We start from the raw sequence: 16343 nt of genomic DNA, 5'->3' as shown, positions 1-16343 counted from the left end.
CAATGAAGGCAGGGGAATTACAATAATTTTTGCAATAGCAGAATGCGGAGTAGAAGCCAAATTATCCCCTAACACAGGATGCAGCAATGCAACATATCACATATATTACCCATGTTGAAGTGGATGCCAGCGTGGAGAACGTGCCCCGACGCGCACGTTTCGTTTGCTTCCTCGGGGGGTCGTGGTGGAACCGTCCAGTAAAGTGAACTGCTGGTCTCCGTGTGTGTGAGTCATCATCAGGTCCTGGCCAGCCATCATCAGCGGCAGTATGCGTCCTGCAGGGGCTCCCAGCCTTCATGGCGAAAGTCCACACACCCAGAGAGGACCATGTAGCGTGCTGGGGCGCCCGGAGTTATGCTCTAGTCTAACCATTCTATAGTAGTCTGATATTTGTATCTGGTTCATCCTTATCAGAGCCTCATCCCTCCCTGATGCTTTACACTGCAGCTCTGCTTCTTCGGTCCACACAATCAGTGGCTTTACTTCATCTGTATTATATTTTGCGGTCTTTCCCTCTCTGATGTGTCTCCAGTTCATCAGTAATTCAGGCTGCTCTTGCTTGTCCCCCATGATTTGCACTGCAGCTCTGCTTGTTCAGATTGGACACTAAGTATAAGTCCAGTCAGGAAGCAGGGGGTGAGCGGGCTCCACGGCTGCCATATTGGATTTTCTGGAACCCCGTTGCACCCTTCTGATACAGGGCAGTGTCGGGATACAGCGATTCCACCGTTTGTCTCACACCCGTTTCCCATTTTCGGGGATAATTGCGTTCGGCCCGGAGATCATTTGTCTCCGAGCAGCGGATAAATGATGCCCCAACAAGGACAGTTCTGGGATGATCGTGTCGCGGACGGGGAGGACGCCGCTGCTGCTGCGCGCTTGCTAACGCTCAGGTCCGGCGCTGCTGCGGCTGCTGCTCGGTGGCTCGAGCGGTGGGCCGGATCCGAGGACTCGAGCGGCGCTCCTCGCCCGTGAGTGAAAGGGGTGGTTGGTTTGGGGGATTTAGTCCGTGACGCCACCCACGGGTCGTGGTGAAGATGGGCACCACCGCTGCTGGTGACGGGGATCCCGGGAGTGATGGTAGGGAGCAGCTGGGATGTTGTTTTCCCCCTCCGTGGGTAGGGGTTGGTGGTCCCGGGGCCCGGTGGTGTGATGGGGAGGCAGGGTTGGTGAGGTGCAGGGTTGCAGGGACAGTGCGGCGCGGTGCCTGATGGCACGGTTGTACTCACTCAGTAAGAGATGCACAAAGTCCTCGGTAAACCAAACGGCTGGATGGACGGGTCCCGCAGCCGGCTGCAGTGTCTCTCCCCGGACAGGTGATGGTCTTTCCCTGCACCTTGATATACTTGATTGACTACTATGGATCCCCAACGGTAGTCCGCTCCCCGGTGTATGGATGCTGGAGGAGCCCGTTTGCCCGCAGGCGCTGGCCCTTGGGTCTCTAGCCTTAGGCGGTAGCTGCATACCCTCACGGTGTGGGCGGTTGCCTTCTATCGGGTCTTTGGCTGTTAGGAAACCCCTGGGGTTCCTGTCACACTCGGATTTGACTGTTGACGGCGACTCCAAGCCTAGTCGGGGTCCGATGGCCCTGCCTGTGTGTGCTGGCTTCACTTCGCTCCCCGGTCGGTACCAGCGGGCCAACGCCTGACCTCGGTCCTATGGTTCCGCATTGCTCCACCACTCCTGCAGACGGCCACCACCGTCTGCCAACCTTGCTGTCAGTGCCCGGGCCACAAACCCAGACACCCAAGTGTTTACTCCTCTCACTTCAAAGTCCTCCACTGTACTGTCACTTTTCCCGCCTCCAGGCCTGTGAACTCCTCGGTGGGACAGAGGCAGCGGAGGAGGCCGGGACAGAGACAGTGGAGGGGGCCTGGACAGAGGCAGCGGAGGAGGCCTGGACAGAGACAGCGGAGGAGGCCTGGACAGAGACAGCGGAGGAGGCCTGGACAGAGACAGCGGAGGAGGCCTGGACAGAGGCAGCGGAGGAGGCCTGGACAGAGGCAGCGGAGGAGGCCGGGACAGAGGCAGCGGAGGAGGCCGGGACAGAGGCAGCGGAGGAGGCCTGGACAGAGACAGTCTGTCCATCTGTCGCGGGCGGGGAGGAGGGTGTCAGCACACCGCGCTCACCCCTTCTGCTCGGGTCCGGCAGTTGCTCCTGGTGGCTCGAGCTGCGGGCCGGATCCCGGGGTGTCTCGAGCGACACTCCTCGCCCGTGAGTGAAAAGGGGGTGTTTGTTGGGATTATAGTTCGTGACGCCACCCACGGTTGTGGTGATGGCACCACCGCTGCTCAGTGTGGGGGTCCCGGGGATGGTGATGGGAGCAGCCAGGTGTTGTGTTGCCCCTCCGTGGGTAGGGGTTGGTGATCCCGGGGCCCGGTGAAGAGATGCAAGGTGTGGGGCCTGGAGGGCGCAGGGACGCGGGGGCAGCGCTGTGCCTTGCGGCACTATGGTACTCACTCAGCCTGACACGGACACAGTTTGTACGGTAAACCAACGGCTGGTAGGACGGTCCCACAGACGGCTGCACCTGCACTCCCGGTAGGTGACGGTGACTTCTCTCTTCCTTGCACCTGTGTGGTCTGGTGGTATCGGTGGATTCCCTCCGGTTACCCGCTCCCCGACTGCAATCTGGGCCGGAGGAGCTCTACACTTTGCCCGCAGGCGCTGGCCCTGGGGAAACTGGTGCCTTGGCGGTGGCGGTGTCTCCCCGTTAATGGTCGGGCTGTTGCCGTCAATCGGGACTTTGTTGTTGGGGGATCTGCGTCCCCGTCACTGACGGATTCGGCAAATTGGGCGACTCCTAGCCTTGCCGGGGTCCGAGAGGCCCCTGCCCTGGTGCTGACTGTCCTTCGGAACACTGCTCCAGACCACCGGGCACACAGCCCACGGGGTCCTTCCAGGAACTTCCGAACTGTCCCACTCCGGACAGTCACCGCCGTCGCTGACCTTGCTGTTCTAGCCCTACACACAGCTGGGCTCTCAGGCTTCTCCTTCTCTCTGCTCTGTCACCACTTCTTGCTTTCCTCCTTTTCCACTTTCCTTTACTTTCACTTGCTGTTTACTTAAGCTCGTCCCTGAGCTGACTGCACTCTTGCCCTACCCGGGCTTCACTGCTCTTCACTCCTTCATGTCCCTGACTGGACTGCCTGGTTACTTCCTGCCTCCAGAGTTGTGAGCTCCTTGGTGGGCGGAGCCAACCGCCTGGCCCACCCCCTGGTGTGCATCACAGACTCCTGGAGGGAGGCAACAAGGATTTCTGGTTAGCAGGTGTGCCTACCTGGAGTGTGGGGTGTAGTGGTGTTGTTATCTGTGTCCCCTGGCTTGCCCAGGGCGACACATTCCCCCTTAGCAAAATGCAGACCGTCCGCGGGCTGCCGTCCTACACCGGTTTTATTTTTCTGTAAAAGGGGATAACAAGGGTTAATCAAACATAAATAACATTTGTAATAAACTCTTCCCAAGACGGGAGGCACATTTTACTTTAAACGTTGCAACGGTGTACGGTCACGGTTTCCGCTCTCTCCCACCCAAGCAACCTGGCCCTGATGCTGCCCCTAAAACCCAGGCAGCACCCCTTGACCCACAGTCCAGCACAAGTCACCCGAGCGGGATCTGTCCTTCCCTCCAGAGGGTAGCCACCGGTCCCTTTGGTGGCTGGGCCCTGGCCTGCTCTGCTCAGGGCCCTCCCTCCAACCTGCCTCTCCGGAGGCGGCATTGCGGAAACGGTAACGGTACCCAACATATTTACAAGCCACTAACGTTTGTGGTTGCCCTGCAGAGTTCACGGGCTTGTCCATGGATAGTTCCCATGCATTTTAAACGGTCCCCACGGGGACAACGGTGCCGGCTCCTGCCGGTGGCAAATCACTGCAGCAAATCAGGTAACAAACTCGGGTAATCATCTTTCATCATTGCAGAATTTTCAAAAACTTTCAAACTTTTTCAAACAACACTCTTTTACATTCGCGGACCCTTTTCATTCATAGAACGGTCTCCCTGCACCTAAGTGGGGGTCTACCTAGGTTGGAACGGGTGGACCTTCGGGGCCCGGTGTCAGTGGTACTGGACAGTGGGGTAGAGGGAACAATCGGTTCCTCCTCCCTGCTACAGTGTGGGGCAGGCGGAGGTGCAGGGGAGCTGGGTACAGGTTCATCCCTGGGCACTGGCACTAGTTCTGGCTCACGGTTGACCGCTTCCACTACTTCTTCATCCACGGGTTGTGGGAACAGTATCACTGGAAGTATCACCGCGCCGTTCTGTGTAGGCCAGTTTGCTGGGAAGTCACCCATTACAGTGTGGATTACCTCTGCTGCCTTTTCCACTGGTGGAGGAACCGGTACTTCGGCCTCTGCCTTCAGCGCTGGGGGGCATTTCTTTAGATGGTCCCGAGAAACTGTGGCCAGGGTGTCCCCTTGGTCACGACTGATCAGGTAGGTCTTCCCATTGTCCCACTCAGTGGGTTGTATGACGTAAGGGACTTGCTCCCACTGGTCATCCAGTTTGTGGGCTTTTCTCTTCCGTTTCAGCACCACATCTCCTGGCTGGAAAGGACCTGCAGGCGCCTTCTGGTTGAACCGGTGCTCTTGCTGTTCTCGACTTCGACTGAGGTTTTTCTCCACATACTCCTGGATTTGCCGGTACTGGGCCCTCCTCTGACTTTCCCACTCTGCTGTTGAAGGGAGTGCTTCCGGGGCTTCCAACCCCATCTCCAGATCCACCGGCAGGCGGCCAGGCCGAGCCCTCATCAGATACGCTGGGGTACACTTCGTCGAGCTGGTTGGGATGTTATTGTACATGTCGACCAAGTCGGGTAACTTTTCCGGCCACATGTTCCGTTCTTCCAGCGGTAGCGTCTTGAGGAGCCCCAGGACCAAGTGATTCATTTTCTCGCACATGCCGTTGGTTTGGGCGTGGTACGGAGTGGTCCGGATCTTCTTGCAGCCGTACAACTGGCAGAATTCGTGAAACACCTCTGCTTCAAAAGCCGGGCCCTGGTCAGTCAGCACCTTCTCGGGGTACCCATGAGGTCGGCAGAAATAAGCCTGGAACGCACGAGCAGCAGTTCGACCAGTCAGGTCCTTGACGGGGACTACCACCATAAACCTTGAGTAGTGGTCTACCATGGTCAATGCGTAGGTGTACCCACTTCGGCTAGGGGTGAGCTTAACATGGTCTAGGGCGACCAGTTCCAGCGGCTGATGGGTGACGATGGGATGTAACGGCGCCCTCTGGCTAGTCTCGTCCTTTCTCCTCAGCGTACAAGGACCGCACTCTCGACACCAGGCTTCCACCGATTCACGCATCCCACTCCAATAGAACCGCTCCCTCAACAGCATCTCCAGCTTCTTCCACCCGAAGTGGCCAGCACCATCATGGTATGCCCGCAGCACAGTAGCGACATCAGCCTGAGGAACGATTAACTGGCATATTTTCTCATGGGTCTTCGGGTTGATCAGCTCACGGTACAGCCTCCCTTGGTGTAGGTAAAGCCGTTTCCGTTCTTTCCACAAGCGTTGGGCTTCGGCTGGAGCGCTGGGGTCCATTCCCATGGCGCCTTGTTCCACCAGAGTCTTGACAAGGCGGACAGCCGGCGCTTGGTCCTGGGCGTCCTGCCACTCTTGACTGGGCCGCGGGTCCAGATCCACCCTTTGCTGACATACCTGTATCCTCTCAGTAGGCGGCTGGTGAAACGCAGGTAACTCAATCTCCTTGAGGTCGTCGTCCTCACACCCCTCTTCTGACAAATGGGGCATCCGGGAGAGTGCATCTGCATTGATGTTGACACGACCAGCTCGGTACTTTATGGTGAAATCATAGTTGGCTAACCGAGCTACCCACCGCTGCTCCAGCGCGCCCAACTTGGCCGTGTTCAGGTGAGTTAACGGATTGTTGTCCGTAAACGCGGTGAATTTTGCTGCCGCCAGGTAGTGGCGAAACCGCTCGGTGATAGCCCACACCAACGCCAATAGCTCGAGCTTGAAGGAGCTATAGTTCTCAGGGTTCCTTTCGGTCGGCCGGAGTTTCCGGCTGGCGTAGGCAATCACCTTCTCCTTTCCATCCTGGAGCTGGGACAAGACCGCTCCTAGCCCCACGTTACTGGCGTCCGTGTGGAGAATGAACGGGCGCCCATAGTCGGGGTACGCCAAGACCTCTTCTCCGGTCAAGGCCGCTTTCAACTGGCCAAAGGACTCTTCATGCTGGTCCTCCCACAACAGTGGGGCTACAATGGGTCTACCACCTTTGGTCTGTCCCACGAGGAGATCTTGCATGGGGGCAGCCATCTTCGTGTACCCCTTTATAAAACGCCGATAGTACCCCACCAGGCCCAGGAACTGCCTTACTTCCCTCACTGTGGTTGGTCTCGGCCAGCTCTGGATGGCAGTGATCTTCTCAGGGTCGGGGGCAACACCATCCGCACTCACCACATGTCCTAGATACTGTACCCTGGGTTTCAGCAGATGGCACTTCGAGGGCTTCAACTTCATCCCGAACTTGGCAAGGGACGCGAACACCTCGGCCAGGTGCCCCAGATGGGCTTCATACGTCTGGGAATAAACAATCACATCGTCCAAATACAGCAGGACGGTCTCGAAGTTTAAATGTCCCAAACAGCACTCCATCAGCCGTTGGAAGGTCCCGGGGGCATTGCACAGCCCAAACGGCATGCTATTGAATTCGCAGAGCCCCATCGGGGTGGTGAAGGCGGTCTTCTCCCGGTCCTCGGGGGCCACGGCCACTTGCCAGTATCCGCTGGTGAGGTCAAGGGTCGAGAAGTAGTTTGCAGTTCTCAGTGCAGCCAAAGATTCTTCGATACGAGGCAAGGGATAGGCATCTTTATGGGTTATCTGGTTGATCTTCCGGTAGTCCACACACATCCGCATGGTACCATCTTTCTTCTTGACCAGTACCAACGGAGCGGCCCAGGGACTACAACTGTCCCGAATAACCCCTGCCTCCTTCATATTCTTCAACATATCTTTGGCACACTGATAATGTGCAGGGGGAATAGGTCTATACCTCTCTTTGATAGGGGGATGTTCACCCGTGGGAATGTGGTGTTGGACCCCCTTGATCTGCCCAAAGTCTAGGGGGTGCTTACTGAAAACTTGTTCGTACTCCTGCACTACCCTGTGTACCCCTGCCCTGTGATGTGTAGGGGTATCATCAGTGCCCACATGTAGCTGTTGGTGCCACTCCTTGGTGTCCCCCTGGGGTGGGGAAGCGCTGGTGGTAGGTGGGGGTGTGGATGGACGGGCTTCCTGGATAGTGTGAGGGTCTAGGGTGAGCAGTTTGGCAATGGTGGCATACCGGGGGAGCCTGACTTCTTCCTCCCCACAGTTCAACACTCTCACAGGCACTCTCCCTTTCTTCACATCTACCACCCCTCGGGCGGCCACTACAGTGGGCCAGTGCTCGGAAGGCATGGGTTCCATCATCGCAGGGTAGTCACGCCCCTGAGGCCCTACTGCTGCCCTACACCAGATCATCATCTCACTCCTAGGGGGCACAGTCAATGGAGCAACATCCATCACTCGCACTCCACCAATCTCCCCTCCGGTTGAGCTTACATGCTGGCGGTACATCAGGGCGCGGATCTCACGCTGCACAGCCCTCTGCCGGCTCCCCGCCGCCGTGGCGGCTAGCCGTTGCAAAAGGTTCAACACATCAGCCATGCAGTGTTCCATCACATTGGTTCCCAGCACTATTTTCGGGTTATGATCACTGGGTTCATTCATGATCACAATCATGCCCTGATGTTGCAGTTCAGCTTGCCCCACTGTCATAGCCACTTCTTTATACCCCACCTGGGTCAATGGAAGTCCATTAGCGGCAATCAAATTTATACTAGGGTCTGGAGGCGCCAGCTCGTCTGTGGCCCAATACTGCTGGTACAAGGTATACGGTATGGTAGTTACCTGTGATCCAGTGTCCAGGAGAGCCATCACGGGTATGCCGTCCACAGCCACAGGGATGATAGGGCGGGCCCCGACATATCGGTCTCGCCAGTCCGGGGGGCCACGGTGTTCTACTCCTGAGGATTGGCCCGGGGCCCCAGGGGTTGCTCGTTTAACGGGCACTGTCGGTAAACATGGCCCGGCTTACGGCACTTGTAGCAGATTGGAAGTCTGCTCCGCGGGTTGGTAGTGCTTCTCCGCTGCATCCAGGGAACATCCTCGGGACTGTCAGCAAGCTGTATCGGTGCTGGGGGTTGAGGTCTGGTCAGAGGTTGTAGTGCAGCAAGGATTTTGGCAAGGTCTCCGTCCAGGCGACGGACCTGGGCTGCCAGTTCTTCCACTGTACTGCTCGAGGCTGCAGGTAGTAAGGAGGCTGGTTTGGCTGGGGCCGCCACAACGGGAGCTGTTTCGACGGGCCACGGGACGGGTTCCAGAATTTCAGCAGCTGGGGGCTGTAGTGCTTTGATAGCCCGCTCCTTTAACACGGCAAAGTCCACATCAGGGTGTTCCAGGGCCCACAGCCGGAGTTGTTTACGATCCTCAGGGGACCTCATCCCCTGCGCAAATTGCTCCACTAACATCTTGTTGCTATCCGCCTCATTAATAGAGTTCACCCGCTTCAGCGTGCGGAGGGCGGTCTGCAGACGTAGAGCATAGTCCCGAATGCTATCCCCAGCTCGCTGCCGGCACTGGTAAAACTGCATCCTCAGCTCAGCTTCTGTCCGGGTCTCGAAGGCAGTCTGTAGCTTCTCGAAGATGGTGGCTACAGAGAGCCGGTCCCCCTCGGCCCAGGTCTCCGCTTCCTGCTCCGCCGCACCGGTTAACTGGCCTAGCACTATCGCTGCACGTTGCTTATCAGTCAGGGGGTACAGCTCTAGCAACGGGTTAAGCTTTTTCCGGAAGGCCTGTAGGGCATCCGGTTTCCCGTCATACTGCGGTAGCCAGGCAGCTCCGGGCGCATAGGGCAAGGAAAACGGCATGACCTGAGCAAGCGCGGGGGCCGCGGCACCTTCCGCCAGTACGGCCGGGACCTGGGCAGGCCCATTCCCATCCGCGGGTGCCGCTGCGGCTGCGACCACCGCTCCTCCAGCGGCTCCGTCGGGCGCAGACATCTTGTTTCCGTCCCCCTTAGCTCTTTCCGGCCCCTCCTCTCTCGGGGCGGGGTTTTGGCCTTCGCGCTTCTACTGCTCGAGAAGACGCTCGAGCGGGAACTTTTCGCGCCAAAGATGGCGGCTTCTGAAATTTTTCTGCCGGATGTCTCCGGCGGTAACAAGGCGCACCTCTACCTGACGGCAGAGCGGTAAGATCCTGTTCGTGACGCCAAGTTGTCGCGGGCGGGGAGGAGGGTGTCAGCACACCGCGCTCACCCCTTCTGCTCGGGTCCGGCAGTTGCTCCTGGTGGCTCGAGCTGCGGGCCGGATCCCGGGGTGTCTCGAGCGACACTCCTCGCCCGTGAGTGAAAAGGGGGTGTTTGTTGGGATTATAGTTCGTGACGCCACCCACGGTTGTGGTGATGGCACCACCGCTGCTCAGTGTGGGGGTCCCGGGGATGGTGATGGGAGCAGCCAGGTGTTGTGTTGCCCCTCCGTGGGTAGGGGTTGGTGATCCCGGGGCCCGGTGAAGAGATGCAAGGTGTGGGGCCTGGAGGGCGCAGGGACGCGGGGGCAGCGCTGTGCCTTGCGGCACTATGGTACTCACTCAGCCTGACACGGACACAGTTTGTACGGTAAACCAACGGCTGGTAGGACGGTCCCACAGACGGCTGCACCTGCACTCCCGGTAGGTGACGGTGACTTCTCTCTTCCTTGCACCTGTGTGGTCTGGTGGTATCGGTGGATTCCCTCCGGTTACCCGCTCCCCGACTGCAATCTGGGCCGGAGGAGCTCTACACTTTGCCCGCAGGCGCTGGCCCTGGGGAAACTGGTGCCTTGGCGGTGGCGGTGTCTCCCCGTTAATGGTCGGGCTGTTGCCATCAATTGGGACTTTGTTGTTGGGGGATCTGCGTCCCCGTCACTGACGGATTCGGCAAATTGGGCGACTCCTAGCCTTGCCGGGGTCCGAGAGGCCCCTGCCCTGGTGCTGACTGTCCTTCGGAACACTGCTCCAGACCACCGGGCACACAGCCAACGGGGTCCTTCCAGGAACTTCCAAACTGTCCCACTCCGGACAGTCACCGCCGTCGCTGACCTTGCTGTTCTAGCCCTACACACAGCTGGGCTCTCAGGCTTCTCCTTCTCTCTGCTCTGTCACCACTTCTTGCTTTCCTCCTTTTCCACTTTCCTTTACTTTCACTTGCTGTTTACTTAAGCTCGTCCCTGAGCTGACTGCACTCTTGCCCTACCCGGGCTTCACTGCTCTTCACTCCTTCATGTCCCTGACTGGACTGCCTGGTTACTTCCTGCCTCCAGAGTTGTGAGCTCCTTGGTGGGCGGAGCCAACCGCCTGGCCCACCCCCTGGTGTGCATCACAGACTCCTGGAGGGAGGCAACAAGGATTTCTGGTTAGCAGGTGTGCCTACCTGGAGTGTGGGGGTGTAGTGGTGTTGTTATCTGTGTCCCCTGGCTTGCCCAGGGCGACACACATCTATTACAATGACCACCTGTAATACTGCTGTCATCCTCTAGAGGCGCTGCTGGGAAAATGGGCAGCAGGTGGCAGCTGGTCGCCCGGCCTCTGTCTCCTTCTCAGCCTCCATAGTCGCATCAGCACAATCCCAGCACCATCCGGACCCTCATTCTCCTTCCTCTCTGTATGCTAATAAGGTAAAATCTAAACGTTCCTGACACCATCCAGTCCTAGTGTCTCCTTCTCTCTGAAGGCCCATAAGGTCAATTCTGCACTTTCCCAGCACCATCCGGTCCCATTGTCTCCTACCCTTTCTGTATGTCAATAAGGTAAAATCAGCACAATCCCAGCACCATCCGGACCCTCATTCTCCTTCCTCTCTGTATGCTAATAAGGTAAAATCTGAACATTCCCAGCACCATCCGGTCCTATTGTCTCCTTCTCTTTGTAGGCCTATAAGGTACTTTCGGTCCCACTGTCTCCTTCTCTTTCTGTAGGCCAAGAAGATAAAATCTGCACAGTCCCCGCACCATCCTCACCAGGTCTATTGCAGAAGGTCCCGGCAGGGCTCTACCCAGATGGTCACTATCAGAATCGCTGCACAATCAGACTTTTCACTAAACAAACACATATAATACTTCCCTAATTACTTAAGACATCTTGTCTTTTCATGGTGACCCTTCCTTCCCTATCTTGTGCACAGCCCTGCATGGTGTCCACTAGAAGGCGCTCTCTGCATACTGTTCATTATTGGGTCTAGTGTATGCACTGTATGCAGGAGGCTCCCCCTAGTGGTGGCTGCATGCACCCGGAATTTGATCATTTATGTCTATGACTGCAGAGGATTCGGAGCTTTGTACTTGGAAAAAACAAATCTCCAACGACTAATGATTAAGAAACAAATCAGCTCAGAAAGTGGCGTCTGTCAGGTCCCTGCCCCCGTCTGATGGATGAAATCCATACAAGCTCCAACAGGAACCGAATACAGCCGTGCAGCCTGGAATCCAATGAAAGCCATGTGCGTCCGGGGAGGAGAGCGGGGGAATAGCTGCGGTCGTGTAGCGGCCAGAGGAACAAGTGGGAGACAAGAGCCGGGATTAGGGCGTCTGGTGGAGGACGGTCTCCGCTCCTTCTATAGCACGACGGCCGCTGCCGGAGGAGAGAAAAGAACTGATCCGGATATCAGCATTATGTGTAATCAGGTGCTGAGAGCCGCGCGGCCCCGTGATGCTGTGCAGCAGGCGGGAGGCATTTTTGCTTAATACTTTTGGACGTGGCTGCTGATATTGGAATTTCTATGTCTGCGTTACATGAAACAATTTTCCATGTGCGAGTCCCAGTACCTATAGTTCTGTAAGGTAGCACCTGGTTATACGAACCCAAACTTAATGTGGATATGATCTATCGCAATGGGACCAAGTGGCCATTTGCAATCAGTAGCCACTTAAAAAGCATTCCACGCTCCTATCTTCCCAGTTTATAGGTAAAATGTATCTGAAGTGAATACAGATTTTCCCATTACTGAGTTGGTGTTTTTAAGACTCTATGGAAAGAGGAGAAGGGAGGACCTAGAGGCTGACGCAGACATTCTGCTGCAAGTTCTTCTGAAATGAGAGGGAGGAGCTAGAGATTGATACAGACATTCTGCTGCAAGTTCTCCTGACATGAGGAGGAAGTAGCTAGAGCATGGCACAAGCGTTCTGTTGTAAGTTCTTCTGAAATGATGAAGGATGAGCTATAGGCTGACACAGACATTCTGCTGCAAGTTGTTCTGAAATGATGAGGGAGGAACTAGAGTCTGACACATTCTGCTGCAAGTTCTACTGAAATGAAGAGGGATGAGCTATAGGTCGACATAGACATTCTGCTGCAAGTTCTTCTGAAATGAGGAGGATGGAACTAGAGTCTGACACATTCTGCTGCAAGTTCTCCTGATATGAGGAGGAAGTAGCTAGAGCATGGCACAAGCGTTCTGTTGTAAGTTCTTCTGAAATGATGAAGGATGAGCTATAGGCTGACACAGACATTCTGCTGCAAGTTGTTCTGAAATGATGAGGGAGGAACTAGAGTCTGACACATTCTGCTGCAAGTTCTACTGAAATGAAGAGGGATGAGCTATAGGTCGACACAGACATTCTGCTGCAAGTTCTACTGAAATGAAGAGGGATGAGCTATAGGTCGACACAGACATTCTGCTGCAAGTTCTTCTGAAATGAGGAGGATGGAACTAGAGTCTGACACATTCTGCTGCAAGTTCTCCTGAAATGAAGAGGGAAGAGCTAGAGGCCAAGACAGACGTTATGCTGCAAGTTCTTCTGAAGTGATGAGGGATGATATAGAGGCCGACACAGACATTTTGTTGCAAGTTCTTCTCAAATGAGGAGGGAAGAGCTTGAAGAAGACACAGATATTATGCTGCAAGTTCTCCTGAAATGAGGAGGGAGGAGCTAAAGGCCAATACAGACATTCTGCTGCAAGTTCTCCTGAAATGAGGATGGAGCTAAGGCCAATTCTGACATTCTGCTGCAAGTTGTCCTGAAACAACTCTTACATTTCTCCATATAACTTTATGAGCAACAATTGTCATCTCCTATTTCAGTAATGAAGAAATCTGTATTTACGCGGCTGTTCTCCTGAATCCGGCGATAGTTTTCTTTTCTTCCTGCTCCTTTCCGTTTCTGAGATATGGCTACTTTTATATAAAACTTATCTTGTTAGCCAACTAGGCATGGTTCTTAAGAAGGACCACTCCCACTTGGCAAATAAACAAAATTTATATGCAGAGAAGAGATAGCCGTATCTCAGGAACGGAGAGGCGCAGGAACGAAAGAAAAGCATCGCCGGATTCAGGAGAACGGCGGCGTTTCATGTATGACAATTACATATTTATGAGAAGTGATGGGTCATTTTTTAAAGAAATAAAATGTGTCCCCTCCAGGTCCATGACCTTGTCCTCTATCTGGCTGTAAGGTAACAGGCTGGGTGCGGTGTCGGTGCTCGGGGTTTATCCTGAATGTGACCTCTGGATAAGACCCCGGCCAAGAGCACGGTTATTTAGCTATTTTTATTACAGCAGACGCGCTCGGCGCAGGAAATCCCCAGCTCCTCATTTACTCCGAGTGAATGGAGGTCATTGGCCTCAAGGTTTGTGAATCCTTCATAAAAGGAACGCGTCTTGGCCCCGGTCCCACTAATTAGAAGCGGGGAATTGAAATAAAACCTGCAGATACAGGGACTATTACATTTCGGATGTGCTGCACTACATTTCCCCCTATTACGGAACAAAAAAATTAAAACTTCATCTAAAATTCCACCCCCCCCCCAACACCCCCCCCCCCCATCAGGATTCTTTGGTGCAAACCCCATTTTCAGGTTCATTATCAATAGGGCTCTTGTCTTTGGGACCCCCAACAGTGTTTAATTTCCACACAGCGCCCCCTCAGGGCAAATTAAGTATTGCATGATGTCCATTGATCTCATGTCGGGTCCTCCAGAATAGGACATCTTCTTTATAGCAGCTCTCTGCGCCGGTGGCTTTTATTAAAATGCATTTTTAAAATAGACATCCCCTTTAAGTCCTATATTGAGCCATTTAGTAGTGATATCTGTGGTTGCAAAAGTTGGGTGGTCACGCAGAAAATGTCTGTACCCCACCAGTAAGTCATCGACCCCTTATTTTAGCAATCCTAGAAGTCCCTTTGGTAAGTGACGGCATATTCTAGCAAGGTATACCCCTTTAAGAGCGGTCATTGCCATTCAGGATCTCAGGAAAGCGCCGTTGTAATTCACATTTATATTATTAACAATTTAATGACTCAATTTTTATTTAAAATATTTAATATATAAATATTAAATTATATTAATTATTATAAATATATATTTAAAAATATTTGTGAATAATAAAAAACAAACCAACCCCAACCTGATGGTGTGAGATTAGTAGCCAGTGATGACGCGCTTGGTGTAATACCGCCATTATCCTGCAGATGTCACTGTTGTTCCTGCTTCTCAGTGACCGGCTGATTATATCTATATGTGAATGGCGATAATAACGGTATAATGAGCTGTACAATTATAACATTCTACACTTACTGCAGACACATTGTAAGGAAACTATACTGTTCATACTGAGCTTCCTGTTTCATGAATGGAAAGCCAAATTGCAGGACACCAGGACTGATACAATGAAGGGTCCCCTAGTCACTGGAAACATACATACCAAGACTAATAAAACCTTTTATGATAAGGCATGAAATAGTGAACATTTCTCTAGCCCACCAGGAATATAAATAAAAATATAAATAAATCTTTATTTTTATATAGCGCTAACATATTCCGCAGCGCTTTACATACATCAGGAACACAGTCCCCATTGGGGCTCACAATCTAGAGTCCCTGTCTGTATGTTTTTGGAGTGTGGGAGGAAACCGGAGAACCCGGAGGAAACCCACGCAAACACGGGGAGAACATACAAACTCCTTGCAGATGGTGTCCTTGGTGGGAATCGAACTCAGGACCCCAGCGCTGCAAGACTGCAGTGCTAACCACTGAGCCACCACAAGACCGCAGTGCTAACCACTGAGCCACCACAAGACTGCAGTGCTAACCACTGAGCCACCACAAGACTGCGGTGCTAACCACTGAGCCACCACAAGACTGCAGTGCTAATCACTGAGCCACCGTGCTCTTTCCTGACCTGGCTGATCAGAGATCCTGAAATTAACTCCTACTTGCTCTAGACCACCAGGGATGTAATGTGAACTAATTTGTACCCTAGACCACCAGGGCTGCTGATATTAACTCCTGCACTGCTCTAGACCACCAGGGCTGCTGATATTAACTGCTGCACTGCTCTAGACCACCAGGGCTGCTGATATTAACTCCTGCACTGCTCTAGGCCACCAGGACTGCTGATATTAACTCCTGCACTAAGCTAGACCACCAGGACTGCTGATATTAACTCCTGCACTGCTCTAGACCACCAGGGCTGCTGATATTAACTGCTGCACTGCTGTAGACCACCAGGACTGCTGATATTAACTCCTGCACTGCTCTAGACCACCAGGGCTGCTGATATTAACTGCTGCACTAAGCTAGACCACCAGGACTGCTGATATTAACTCCTGCACTGCTCTAGACCACCAGGGACCTTAATGTTTATCTTTCATCTCCTTCAATACCAGGGGGTTAATAATAAGTGTCTGCTCTAGACATCCTTGCAGAAAAATTAACTATTCCTTGTCCCGGGCCCCTCTGGATGCAAATATTACCCCTTTTTCTGCCCAGAACCATTTAATCGATGCTAATAGTTAACCCCTGGTTTTCGCTCCGCACTAAGCTAGAACACTAGAGACATTTTGCCTTGACTCTTTCCATGCCCCCAGACCACCAGGGATATTGTCACTCATGGCTTTAACATCTTGGAGCATGGAAGTCAGCATTAACTCCTTCAGTAACTAGACCTCCAGGATATTTGTCACTAACCCTTTTATTATACAAGAGAACCAATGGTATTATTATTATTACTATTAGGTAGTACCAAGGAGGGGGCGGGAGGGGGGTGCACAGGATGTCATGATGGTGGGGGCAACATTTCACCTCCCACCCCACTGACTTCTTCGAGGAACACCAAGGCCATTGATATAGATGAGTAAAGCAGCCGGGGGTCAGCTTCACGTCTCAGCTCATGCCCCCTGATCCATAGGCTCCCTGCAGAGCGCAGCAGTCAGGATGAGCTGGTCACTGGCTGTGGTGCTGTTCATAGGCAGAAACCGAGGCGGCAAAGCTCACAGTACGATGGAGGGATAGAAAGCTCAGCA

This window comes from Anomaloglossus baeobatrachus, chromosome 2 (genome assembly GCF_048569485.1).
Source record: "Anomaloglossus baeobatrachus isolate aAnoBae1 chromosome 2, aAnoBae1.hap1, whole genome shotgun sequence".
NCBI classification, from domain to species: Eukaryota; Metazoa; Chordata; class Amphibia; order Anura; family Aromobatidae; genus Anomaloglossus; species Anomaloglossus baeobatrachus.
The sequence above is the reverse complement of the archived record's forward strand: the minus strand, read 5'-3'. Positions refer to the sequence as shown.